The 13366-nt window shown below is 45.5% G+C and overlaps 1 protein-coding gene across 3 annotated transcripts in view; it reads right to left on the reverse strand.

The window, feature by feature from the left end:
- Positions 1-9083, reverse strand: part of AZIN1 (antizyme inhibitor 1) — a 30136-nt gene extending 21053 nt beyond the window's left edge. For 2 of the 3 annotated variants that reach the window (XM_035124914.3, XM_088675764.1), the window contains exon 1: positions 8751-9083. The gene's annotated coding sequence lies outside the window, so the exon portion shown is untranslated. Of the gene's footprint in view, positions 1-4466; positions 4921-8750 lie in introns of those variants that run through there. The other variant, XM_060277679.2, reaches the window with a different exon arrangement.
- Positions 9084-13366: the final 4283 nt, after the last annotated feature.

Consider the following 13366-nt stretch of genomic DNA (forward strand, 5'->3'; position numbering starts at 1 on the left):
AGGCTCCCAGGCAGTAGCAGTTTCATAGCAACTACAAGCCAGAAACATAAGTGAACATGTTGACAAATTGAAGTACTAAAATATTTATCTTATCAACCATTTGTTTTCAAACTGAGTTCAGGGAGCCTTGGGGATCAGCAGAAGAGCTGTCCTGACCAACTCTGTTGCCACTATAAAACTTCCCTTACATTATGTAATCATAAGGAAAGTTTTGTGTGTTCTGCTCACGTGGCACAATAGATCTGACCAGCACTTTGTGTAAACAAGGTAATAAAAACTTGCACGTCATCCAAGTTCAACAAGAAGGAACAACTTTAGATTAAAAATGGAGACTGAATTATTAAAAATGGAGAACTGCTACTGAGTGTAATATTCTCCAAGGGAAATGATGTGACAGAAAGGTGAAAACATATAGAATGTAGATTAAAATAGAAGAACCTATATTTTTGTAACTTCTGGTTGATGGAAACATTTTTCAAGGAAGCAAATATCAACAGCTCACCTTTCTTGAGACAGAATTTGGATATTAGATACTACATTAGATGGCTTTTTGTGTACATATGTTTTTATGAACACTTGCTGAGAGAAAAACTACGCCTTAGCAATTATATTACTTGGTGTAAACAGATCACTTTCATCAGCAGACCATATGGTATGTTGACAACTGCATCTAGACTACATTTTAGAGGAACTGACATTGGTACAAAGTCTATACAGTGGTACCTCCAGTTATGAACTTTGCCCCAGGATGAGAACGAAAATCGTGCGCTGGCCCCATTAGCGAAAGCACGTCTCAGGTTAAGAACGGACCTCCAAAACTAATTATAACCTAACGTACCACTGTATCAAGACTTGCAGAGTTGGAAGGGACCTTGAGGATCATCTAGTCCCAGGGTCAGCAAACTTTTTCAGTAGGGGGCCGGTTCACTGTCCCTCAGACCTTGTGGGGGGCCGGACTATATTTTGGGGGAAAAATATGAACGAATTCCTATGCCCCACAAATAACCTAGAAATGCATTTTAAATAAAAGGACACATTCTACTCATGTAAAAACATGCTGATTCCTGGACCATCCGCGGGCCGGATTTAGAAGGTGCCTTAGTTTGGTGACCCCTGATCTAGTCCAACCTCCTGCAATGCAGGAATATGCAGCTGTCCCATAAAGGGTCAAACCCACAACCTTGGCATTATCACCACACTCTTAATTCACACCTTGGACAAACAAATATTAAAATATTACAAATATAAAGTCTTACAAGAATCACAATCACCTAGGCTATAGGCACGACTTCAGGTCCCAAAGAGAGAGAATCTTCTGGCAAGAGCCAGGGAGAAAAGTGGCAGACTGAAAAATCAACAGCAGCAAACTCCTGGCCACAATGGCTCAGAATAGGAATCCCTCAAGGGCAAGATTATAGAGCAGGGACATAATGGGCTATCAGACTATGTCAACAACCAAAATCTACATGAAAGTTTGAGCAGAGGCAGCAAGAAAGCCTAAAACTAGTACTTGAAGGAAGCCCTCACACTACACATTAAATCCACCACCAGGTTCATGAGGCTAGCTTGTGGGCATATCTTGTTCTAGTTAATCAAGGATAAGGTCCAGAGACAAGCACAACACTGGCACAAGTAGCCAGCAGTGGGGAAAATAAAGAACCCTATCCCTGTACCAACAGCTGTTTAGCCCACTAAAAACCATAATTCAAGTCTTTCAGGTATCCAGGTAGATGTCCTAGTGGTAGTCCTTTACTTAACAACAATATTGTCCAAGGATGGCAATAGCCTTCTGAGGCAATCGGCAGACAAGTGAAACAATTCTACAGTACTTCTCTTCTGTCCTCCAGAACAGCTGTGCTGCAGGACAATGAGCAGCCACAGGGAAAAATTGTATCTGCTTTGAATGTGCATCTGGTGGAAGGGCAGTCTGATGCATCTGTTCAGTCCGAGTCCTTGCAGTCATCTTTCTATTCCTATCCTTTCTTCACAGTTATTCTTCATGTTCCATCCAAAAGGACCACACTGTGCCCCAGTTAATCCAAACCTGGAATGGCTTAAGTACCCTCACCATTCTTGATACAACATTTGCAGGACTCATCTATTAAAAAATGAGTAATCCAGCAGACTACCCTAGCTCCACAGAGCAGGAAAAAAAATATTCTGTGTTAGTCCAATTTTTTATTTCCCCAACACTCCTAAGAAGCAGTCATTTATGAGGACAGGATTAGATTGGTTGTGCTTGGCATCCAGACATGAAAGCAAGTACTTCACAAAACTACCGGTATGCAGAAATTCTATGTACCGTATTCATCATGTAAACCTCTTTTAAAAAGGTTTCAATCTAATGTCTCCAAGGAGCCTAACAAGGATCAAAATGGTCCAAGTTGGAACAGCTGATTGTTTAGTGCACTCCATACCCTTTGGCAGAGGTGGAAGTGGAATACACCTATTCTAATTGAATCAGATCTGGTGTGTATACTTTATCAGATTGGAACACACCTTATGTTCCCTTGCGTTCTTTACACCTTCTAAACATACCATGAAATTCACTCACCTCCATTTCTACCATTTTAACTTCTTCAGGTGAGTAACCATGTTAGTCTTTAAAATTCTATAGGACAGCGAAAGACTAACAAACCTATGCATCTGATTAGGTGGTTCAACAATTTATTATCCCATAATACATTTATTAATTTGTTAAAGTGCTACAAAACTTTGTTTCACTTGTACCATATATACCTAAAAAAAGTCTTTCTACATTACATTTGGAAATAAAATGATTGAATATTTGTCACAATATATCTATTTCTCATATTTGTGCCCTGTTCTCTCTGCAAAGAGATTTTTCATTAGATAATCCCCAAGAAGCAAGTTAACCAGAGAGAAGAGACTAGCACAAGTTCATGTGGTGATTATGTTTCATACTAAATGGGTGTTTCCCCTGTTCAGCACTATCCACTTAGCTCTTCTGTTCTCACAGATATTAGCAACTACAAAAACTAACTGCAAAATGATAGGTCACAGGTCACATTGCGGAAAAAAGTGTTGGCCAATCAAAAGCCAATGTTAACACAGTATCCTAAAGAGAACGGGGTGGGGGAGAGAACAAAAGGATACTTAAGAATTTGGGCCCAATCCAAACCCATCAGGATTTACCAAAGCAACAGAGTCACTAGGCCAATTATAGGCAAGCGCAGCCACCCCCCTGAACACCTCATTTCAAGGCTTCCAGCATCTCTTCCACCCACCTGCATGCTCAGCAGCAGGAAGGGGGAGCTTCATGCTAGCAGTGTCAGTGGCATCACCGCACAGGTGGAGGCTGGTAGGGGTGGGAAGAGGGGCACCTCTACCCAATCTACACAAACACAGAGCCCAGTGCAAAGAGGTCCAGATTGCATCCTTAGTGTTAAAAGTTTTCTGGGTCTTAAAAAAGTGTGGACACAAAATCAATAACACATAACATTTTAATATTCAGAGATGGAATTTAGTTACTCAAAGGAGTATTATGAAAGAACATATTGTTTTTATAAAGCTATAAGCACACATTTAAATGTAAACACAAATATCTGGGGAATGTAGGTAAGATTGAAGTATTGCTCATTTTTAAGTAGGGAAAGAAAGGCAACAACTAGGTTGTTATCCAAGTGTAAACTGTATGAGATTACAAGTTCTTTTAGCTGACTAAAAAGAACAAACTTTCTTCACTGTCTGAGGGAGAAGATCCAGATACCATAGGCTTTCTTATTCACTGGAGATGAACTCCAGTCCCTCCAATCACCAATGCTGGCAGGGCTGGGTACAGAGGACACCTCCAAGATACTTTTGTTGATATGTGAAATGACCACTTCATTTGCAGGAGCTGTAAAGTCAATACCTCTTTATGTATTCATTATGTATTCAAGCATACCAAGAGAATGTTTTACAATAAGATTTGTATAACTGCACAGGCAGTTTTGTTGCTAAGAGTGTCAAACAATTATGTAGTAAGAATGCTATTTTTCTACAAGTAGTCCTTTCAGTGGAAAGTGTGACCTTTTACAGCATGTAAAGGTAGTTCCATATACAAGTACACAATGTAGCAATACCATTCCTATACTAACCACCCAATACTAGTATGTTCCTAATGTCATAAAGAGACAGGACCACATTACTTAGGAATAGAAAGAATTTAGAACTTGCATCTTTTTTTCTAAAGTGATTTTATATTCACAGATAAATTTATAGTTTAGAATCTAAAATAAATATTCCCCCACTATATGTCCACAGGACTTTGCAAAAGAACAGTGCTATCATGGCTGAGAATTAGTCCTTTACCTCCTTTCCTGAAACTCTAAAATCTATTGTTGCCAACACCAGTTTTATTATCCATGCTTATTCACTAATTTAACAAAATTTCCACACAACTTAAAACAACACACCTGTAAGCAGTTTACATAAAATAGCATAACATATTTATAATGACCTACCAATAAAATCAACAAGCATCAAAAACAAGTTCACACAATAAAAACACGTGTCTGGGAGCCGCTTTCTCAAGTACAGTCGTGTTGCCCTTTTCATTTTAAGACTTGCGCAAAGCAGCAGTTCCTTCGCCACAGATGAGCTCTTCGCATTTTCAAGCCATAAAGCAGAACATCCCCCACTTGGAGCGGGGGCGACCAAAAAGGAGGCCGAGTGCCGATCATCCGCATGGCTGAACTGCCTTGGTAGTATCAGCAACCCAAAGCAAATAAAACTCCCATTGTGAGCCACCAAGAAGCCCTGCAGCTTCATCCAGCCGCCACCGTAGCTCCCGCCCGCCTTCCCTCCCACGTCTGCCGGAGGCTGCTAGGGAAAGCTCAGCGGCTACGGGCTTCCCCGCGGGCGGGATACATCAATGCGCCTGATGTGGGCGACAGCGGCAGCTCTCTTGCGAGGCTGTAGCTGGGCAGACAAGGGAGGGGAGGGGCTCGCACTCCGAAAAAGCGCATGGGGCGGGGGATGCCGTGTCGCAAACCGCAGCGGCGGCGGCGGCAGCAACAGCATTGTTCACACCATGGCAGGCAGGCAGGAAGCGAAGAACTAGACAGGACCAGTCCAGACTGGAACAGACCCTCCTCCCCCTGCCAGCACGCCATTCTTCGCGGCGCAACTCCGTAAAGACGCCGTCGCCGCAGGGCTACAGGAGGGCGCTCGCAGCTGGTCGCCAGCGCACATGCAGAGCAGGAGGAAGGGGCCCCCGAGGACGATCGCGTCAGTTTGGTCACAGCGGATGGTGACGCTGAAGCAGCAGCGGCTGCTCCAGCTAACCCGAGCCTCCAATGACAGCGCTTCCTCCGAAAGGGGGTTGCAGGCTGGCCTGGCGAGACCTGCGCTCTTTTGAACTGTCCCTTATCCTGGCGCCAAATATGTGCAGGATCCTCTGCATTTCAAAAGGCTTGTTTTCCTTCCGCGCGTGCAAAGCCCGACTCCACGCATTTCCCCGTACTTCTGCCGCATCCCAACGCAGTTGAGATATAATGCGAACACAGGAGACCTGTACCATGCGTGTTCCAAAAACACAATGCGATAAGTATATGTTCCCATAACACCTAAATCTTGGTTCTAATGCCCAAGTGGGTGCGTAACATACTAAGGGCAACATTAATTCTGTTAACCAGTAATTGTGCTGTTGTGGTCAGAAAGAAGCAGGGAGATCAGGTATGACAAAAGGTACTTTTCCACTACCAGTTCAAAGAATGTTAGAGGAACCCAGGACACCAGGGTTCAAATCTTCACTCAGCCATTAAGCTTACTGGGTGACCTCTGACAGTCTTTCATTCTAACCATCCTCAAAGGTTCTAGTTACAGATAGGTAGCTGTGTTGGTCTGAGTCGAAGCAAAATAAAAAAAATTCTTTCAGTAGCACCTTAAAGACCAACTAAGTTTTTATTTTTGTATGAGCTTTCGTGTGCATGCACGAAAGAAGAAGAAGTGTGCATGCACACGAAAGCTCATACAAAAATAAAAACTTAGTTGGTCTTTAAGGTGCTACTGAAAGAATTTTTTTATTTTGCTTCATCCTCAAAGGGTTCCTGATGAGGATGAAATGGGGAGGAGGGAGAACCATATGCAAATGAACATTGTTGGACAAGTAAGAGGTAGCAGTTATTCCATATTAACAGATGGCCAAAGTTATGATCCTGTACCATTCAACAGCTAAGTGCTTTTCCTACTGTCTTCCCCACAAAGAAAAAGGAGATGTTTTGTCACATTTGTATCCTCTTCAAAGAACTCACAGCAGCATTCATAGGATACTCACACCCCCCCTTCCAGGAAGTAGGTTGAGCTACTTTCCCAACAGATGAGCAAGAATGTGGTCTTTCCTAAATTCAAAGAACCATTCCAGCCTCTGCTGGAGGCATGGGTGTCAGATATCCAAAAAGTTTCACCTGCGTCACTTCTCCAACATACGAAAAAATATGTACAACTCTTTACAAACTTTCTAAAAGCCAAAGCGGGTCAGAGACAAACCACATCCCCCTCAATGATGTCAAGTAGAGTGGTTTGAACCAAGAAGCTGCAACCCTACCACCTTCAAATCAGGACAGATTTTCTCAAATCCTTCCACACATGCTTAGGGACAAACTTGCAATGCCTGTACAGACCTAGGGGTTTGTGTTTATTCCTGAGTATTTAAAAACAAAAATGTATGTTCTTGTACATATTGTGCAAGCATCTGTCGGACCAGTAGGAATATTTAAGAGACATGTGCCCCAGAATTGCAACAATTGAACAGGACAGGAGGTCTTGCTTCATCCCATTCCTTGGTATACCAGCATTAAGACATGTCTTAGCACCAAGAAAAAGGGCAGCTCCAATAATTCTCATTCAGCCATGATGGAGATAAATTATTTGATATTTGAAGAAAGCAGCAGTAATATTTGTGTGAAATTATGTTACCAACAATAAACACGGTATAGCCACAAACAATGGGTGCAAAGTCATTTTGAGGCAAACCATGGCAGATGTTCTACATCCTAGGTAAGTGACACCTGTCATGTTCCTCCATTCCTGTGGCCTGCACCACTTCATACACCTTGGCAACTGCTTTCAGCCTTTGACAAAAGCAGCTGGTTCCCATTCAGAGACACTTTAGGGCAGGCATGGTAAAATCATCAGCCACTCCTTGCTGACACCATCCACCCCTGCGAAGAGAGGGCATTTAAGGGTGGCCTTCCTTGCTCACCAGGTGCACAAGGAGGGAGAAGCCCTTAGGTTAATGCCAGACACCACCACAACCCGGAAAGCTGGTCGCAATTCTACACACACACACACACACACACACACACACACACACACACAGAGCACACCTGCAGATGAAAAGGAAGGTGGGGGGGAGGGAGAGGACGACCTCTGCCATGTCACCAGCTTCCAATAACTCCCTTCATGGTCCCGAGGCCTAAATGCCCCCAGCCAGATCTCCCAGAGCCACATGAAGGGTTCACGTTTAGGGATTGAGCCAACTCACCATTGCCACACACACACACCCCGAGGGCGGCAGGTGACAAGTGACCAGCCGGCGACAATGGCCACTCCGATGGGATAAGGAAGAGCCCTCCTCCTTTCGCACACGTCAAGCGCTGCTTCTCAACACCGCGGCGGAGCCTTCGGCCTCCTGAGCAGCCGCCCACCCCTACCTCCACCCAACCCACCATCCCCAACAGCAGGGCGTTAAACGGCTGCTGCTGCTTCCCGCAGCTTATCACCATGAACTGACCCAGTTCTGAGGCAGCCACACACACACACACACACACACACACAGGCGGTGGCAGGCTCCCACTCCCCTCCACAGGAATCCGCCATGTTAGAACAGCCGCCGAGGAGCCCCTTTGCCATGTTGTCCTCTGGGCTCCCCCCGCGCCTCGGTTCCCGCCCCCGTCCGCCACCGCCACAAATGCCCGACACGCGGGGGAACGGAGCCGCCGAAGCCCGTCAGGCGGCGGCAGCCCCCTCCTCGACTCCCTCCCTCGCACGCGAGCGTCCGCCATGTTAGGAGCTCCTCAGCCCCGCTCCTTCTCTTTCTCTCTCTCTCTCTCACACCGCTGACTTGCTTGGCTCGGGGCCCTTGGCCGCCCCGGGCGCTGAAGGAAGCAACGGGGAAGACCCGGCGGGAAACAGCGCACCCTCGCCATCCTGAGCGAGCCGCCGGCGTGAGAGGGGTGTCCGCCCGGGGGGAAGCTGCTCCCTTCTGGCCCTTCCCCGGCCCGCTCAGGGGCTCAGCTTTCTCCCTCTTCTTCTCCCTGCCTCGAGGGGGGGAATAAGTGTCGCCTCGGGGCTTGGTATAATGGGAACCCCCCCCCCGAGCCACGAAGCCCGCGCTATAATGGGGGTGGGGGAGGCATCTTCTTTACTAGGCTCCCAACGGATCAAGACCTACTGACAGCGCGCGCGCGCAGAGCGCGACGGACATCGCTCTTTCCTCGCGCCTCCTTTCGGAGCAGCTTTGTGCCGAGGAGTCACCATCTATGGCGCTCGCCGCCTAGCCAGGACCGAGGGGGAAGGCGACTGCCACCCCCCACGCCCCTCTGGGTCTGGAGGTGGCCGAGGCACCTGCGCCCGGTTCCGCCATCATCCGCCTCCGCTGGGGCTGAAGGCGGACCTGGAAAGGCCACCGCGCAAGGCAGGGAAGGAGAGCGCTGCATTGGGGTGGGTGGCGTCCCCTTTCAATACACATATTCCCCCCCCCCAATAAATAATAATAGTAATATATATAGTAGGTAAGTACTCACGTGCGACAACGGCCCGAAAGATTTGGTAAATCGTCTTCTCTTTTTAGGCGGAATTTTTAAAGAGGGATGTGGGAACCTACAGCAGAAATACAGGAGGCGGCAGCGGCGCCTTCCAGGGCCATAGGCTGCCGGGGCGACCAGAGGAAAGAGCGCAAAGTTGCGCCGAAGCTTTAAAAAAAATGAGAGAGAGCACACACAAAAATGCGAGGGAGGCGCGGGGCAGAAGCCCGGGAGGAGAGGAGGAAGGCAGGCGGGCGGCCAAAGGAAAAACACACACAAGACGGGAGACGCCGCGGCAAGCAAGATCGCCAAAGAGGCAGTCAGGCAAGAGGAAATGGCAAAAGAAGAGGAAGAAGGGGCGCCGGCGGAGCTTTTATAGGAGGAGGCGGGCTATAGGCGGGGCTCGGCGCCACGCGTCACAAGCGTGCGAGGAAGGAGGCGCCTGCTCGCCGCCCTCCTCGCAGGGGGAGCGAAGGCGCGCGCGCTCTCTCTCCTTGCGACTCGTTTCCTTCCTTCCCAACGTGAGTGACAGTTCCTCGGGGCTAGGAGGACATTGCGCATGAGCGCAGCAGGCCACATACGCAGGGCACCGAGGGAAGGGAAAGTGGCGGTGTTTCTTCCCGGGGAGGCCGAAGTTCGCCCTTTACGAAAGGCAGTCGCCTCGGAGCCCGCATTAAAAGCGCACACAGACACATAAACACGTGCTGTATTTAGTTGGGGTCTGGCCTTCCCCCCCGGGGGGGTTGTATGAAGTAATACACAACGGAAAGGCGCTGAGCTTCTTATTGTAATTAAAAGAAAACCTCAAAGCGGTTTACAAAAGATCAAACAGTAAAATCGGGGGAAATTTACAAACCCACTCCAAAACTTACAAAAGTGAAAAGACTAAAACGAATTTAAATTACCTCTTGTCCTTCCTAATTAACGTAGTATACGTTGCTGTTTTTTTGAGCCCATACTATTTCCAGAGGCTCTGTGCACTTTAAGAGTTGAATAATAGGCCGAAACCCAGGAGATGATGCATCCTTCCAGGGCAAGGCATTCTTTTGTCAAGAAATGAAGTATTTATGTACCTGAAACTCTTGTGTTAAAGAGAGCCCTGCCAACAAAACCAACCTTAGGTACTTCTGGAGGGATTATTTATAAACAATAGTTTTTATTCCACAGTCTGCAATGCTGTTTATTCTGCTTGATATCCATATGGCTGCTTATTTTAGCTTTATTTTAAGCTCTTTTTCCTTCCGTGTGCCACAATATTTGAAATACACTCATGTTTCTAGCACTGCATTCCTAAGCACACTGAGTAGGCAGTAAGCTTTAGTGAATACAGTGGAGCTTACCTCTGAGTAAACATTTATGTACTTTGTTAGTACAAATGGAACAAATGGGTACAAGTTAATATTGGCTTAAGTCATTCTGCCAAGCACTTATCTTGCCACCATTTTAATCTATGGCAAGGACTGCATAATTTCACCTGTTCGTTTGCATTTTACATTATTCCCAGGCGCTGTGGGATAGGAACTCTTTCAGAACAAATCAAAGGAGAATTCTGAAAAATGCCTCATGACTCTTCTGTACCTTATCAGTATTTGGCAAGGAAGTAACAGTGTGTCTGTAGGACACCTCAGCTGTGCTTCTGACTCAGTAGCCTACACTAAACTGGAAGCATTGCAGGAAAAGGCAGGTATATCTCCCCAGGAGTCTGACAGGAACTTATGAAAAACAAACAAGTTCTGTTTCTAACACCTTTGTGACTGCTTAAATCCTAACCCCACTAACCTGGGAGTAGGCCACATTGCGTAAACATAGGATTGAAACCGTACCTGTCTTTTGAATTTTTTGTCTAAGGAACCTTACAATTAGCTTTCCAGTGTTTTAAATGTTAATAGTTTTCACGTTCAGTGATAGACTGATGACCAACCTGATGTTACATGGGAGCCATGGGCATAGCGGGGGAGGGGGCAGCAATAAAACAATAGAAATACTTAACTAACTGACCAATCATGACGGTTCTGCAGCCCCCAAAGTCCTGTCATCATCCCCCCAACAAAAATCCTGGTTATACCCATGATTGGGAGCCATGTAAAGTAGTCTCCTAACTTTTTTTTTAAGGAAAGCAATCTCAGAGGCTTCAGTTGGGAGCATAGGAAGAACTGGGAAGGAGGAGGGCTGATTAGCATTTCCCCCTTCTGTCCTTAATTTACTTGAAATCAGCCAAGCAGCTTTCACACTCATGTATCTTTCCCTCTGATGGGACACAAGCAGCTAAGGAAGCGGGATTTTGAGCAGAAAATGTCAGGAAGTGAAAGGGTTAAGTAGGTTTTTTTTTTCATTCTCTCCACTACTTTTCAGTATTTTTTTCTAATGTCAGCAGGTTAATGCATGCAGCTCCTATGCTTACACCTAGGTTAGCCCACACAATATATTCTGCTACTTAGCATAAGCAACATGGTCTTCTTGACAGATCACATGCTAGACTGTTGCCAATATTTACAGAACTGACAACAGGAGAGAAAGGGACTTGAGAACAAGCATGTGTTATAACCTCCCAGCGTGGTAGCTTTGGGTCATCTTAGTACAACAGTGAGAAGACATTGGTACACACTGTACCGTATTAAACATCCCACATGGAGCTTGAAACACTTACATAATGAAATAAAAGATCAAAAAGAGAGCAGTGTTTTGAAAGGTTTGATAATTTGTAAAACAGAGTGTATATTTATGTAACACAAGGAATAATAACAGGATTACAAAACACCCATCTTGCATTAAAAGTATGAAATTGGGATTGTTTCTTACATTCCAGGTCTAATTTGGGCTGCAAAATGGGACATATCCCCCCATTTCTGATGTTCAAGTGTGTGTGCCCTTGCTTTTGTGTAAAATTGGCATCATCCATGCACAAGAAGGAAGTATCAGCTGTCTTGGAGGGAGCCTCAGTGTTAGCAGAAGTACCCCCCCCCAAAAAAAAACCTTAAGTGGGGGTGAAACCCTGAGATCTGAGTGTGCTCAATGGCAAAAGAATGCTGACTAAAAAATTTTTTGGCGCGGGGAACGGCATGGCCCATTGTGGACTGCATAGCTCGCTGATCAGAACTCAATAGAAACACTCCATGCTACAACATTTCCCAGTGAGCTATCAAGGACACAGAGTTAACCTCTTAGAATTATACCTTTGTAGTAAATGAGGACATAGAGTAGCCCTTATGAACTACTGCCTATGCTACAACCTTTTTGTGGCGGGTGGGGAGCAGAATATACTGCTGACAAATCACAACTATTTAAAAATGCTTGTTTTCTGTAGGCAGCTTTCAATTCATCACAGGGAGGGAAGAGGGGAACCTAAGGGAACCAGGTCATGCAGACTGCAAGCCTACCAATTAACAGTGCGATTCTACACGTTTATTCAGAAGTAAGCCTCTTTGAGCTCAATTTGACTTGCCCCAGATCAGTAGGTATAGAAGAGTGCAGCCTATGCTTGAGGGCGTTTGAGCCATGGACTGCATGGGCTTCAGCTAGCTAGCCAGTTATCCAATTCCCCCCCCCATTCTGACTGCTAGCTCAAGCCCTGCCAGGGGTGCCAACTTGAATAAAATATTGAGGGGGGAGGAGCAGGTAAGCCCCACCATGCATAAGTGGAAACATGACACAGTGCACACACAGCATTTGAATGGCAATGCTCATCAACTGGGGGGAGCTCAAATATTTTATTGGGGGGTGGCAGTGAAGGGACTTCAACCCCTAGGAGTTGGCTCCTGAAAACACCCTAACAATGCAAGTTGTCTTGCTGCAACAAATCGTGTTGTAATGGGGCAGATTCACCTTGGTTAAAAGTCCTTAAGCAGAGGCTGGATGGCCAACAATCAGGGGTGCTGTTGTTGTTTCCAACATTGGCAGGTGGTTGGACTAGATCCTCTCCAACTCTAGGATTATAGGATTCTAATATGAGCAAAATAATATGTGCCAGTTTTAATCCTCTGCAATTATGAACTGGCTATTAATACTCGGCCCTGCTTTTGCAGACCACACTCAGACAATGTTTAACAAGAAAAGTTGTGTTACAGGCAAATGCATTGAAAGCTTCTCTACCTGAAATGGAGGGCTTTCCATAGGGAAACAGCAGAATGAAGGTTGTTCTTGCCTTTACAAATTGCATTTATACATATAGGTACCAACAAAAATAATTCAATACAAACTTCAAGGTATAATTAAGGTTACCCATTATAGGTTTCACAGATTTTTACCTCTAGGTCATAAATATGAATATGGCAAGTACACAAGAGGTGTAACATCATTAGAATTTGATAACCTCTGTGACATGTGGGAAATTAACCAATTATCTCATCAGTGCTCAGTAAAAACAAAAACAAAAACAAATGATTACCGTTCTCTTCAAAACCGTCTGTTGTCAAGCGGGATACTATCTGCCATATATTGTCCTCTCCTCTCTTGGCAGGCAAATCAGTTCCCCCACCCTCTCCCAAAAACTTATATTGAAATGTATCGAGTACTAATCCTTTTGGACACAATATTTTCTAACAGTAAGGTCCTATCCTGGAGTTATGCAAAGTCTATTTATGCTGGCATTGCACCACATTTACTCTAGTTAATACACG

Source organism: Zootoca vivipara, chromosome 8 (assembly GCF_965207765.1).
Source record: "Zootoca vivipara chromosome 8, rZooViv2.hap1.1, whole genome shotgun sequence".
Classification (NCBI taxonomy): Eukaryota; Metazoa; Chordata; class Lepidosauria; order Squamata; family Lacertidae; genus Zootoca; species Zootoca vivipara.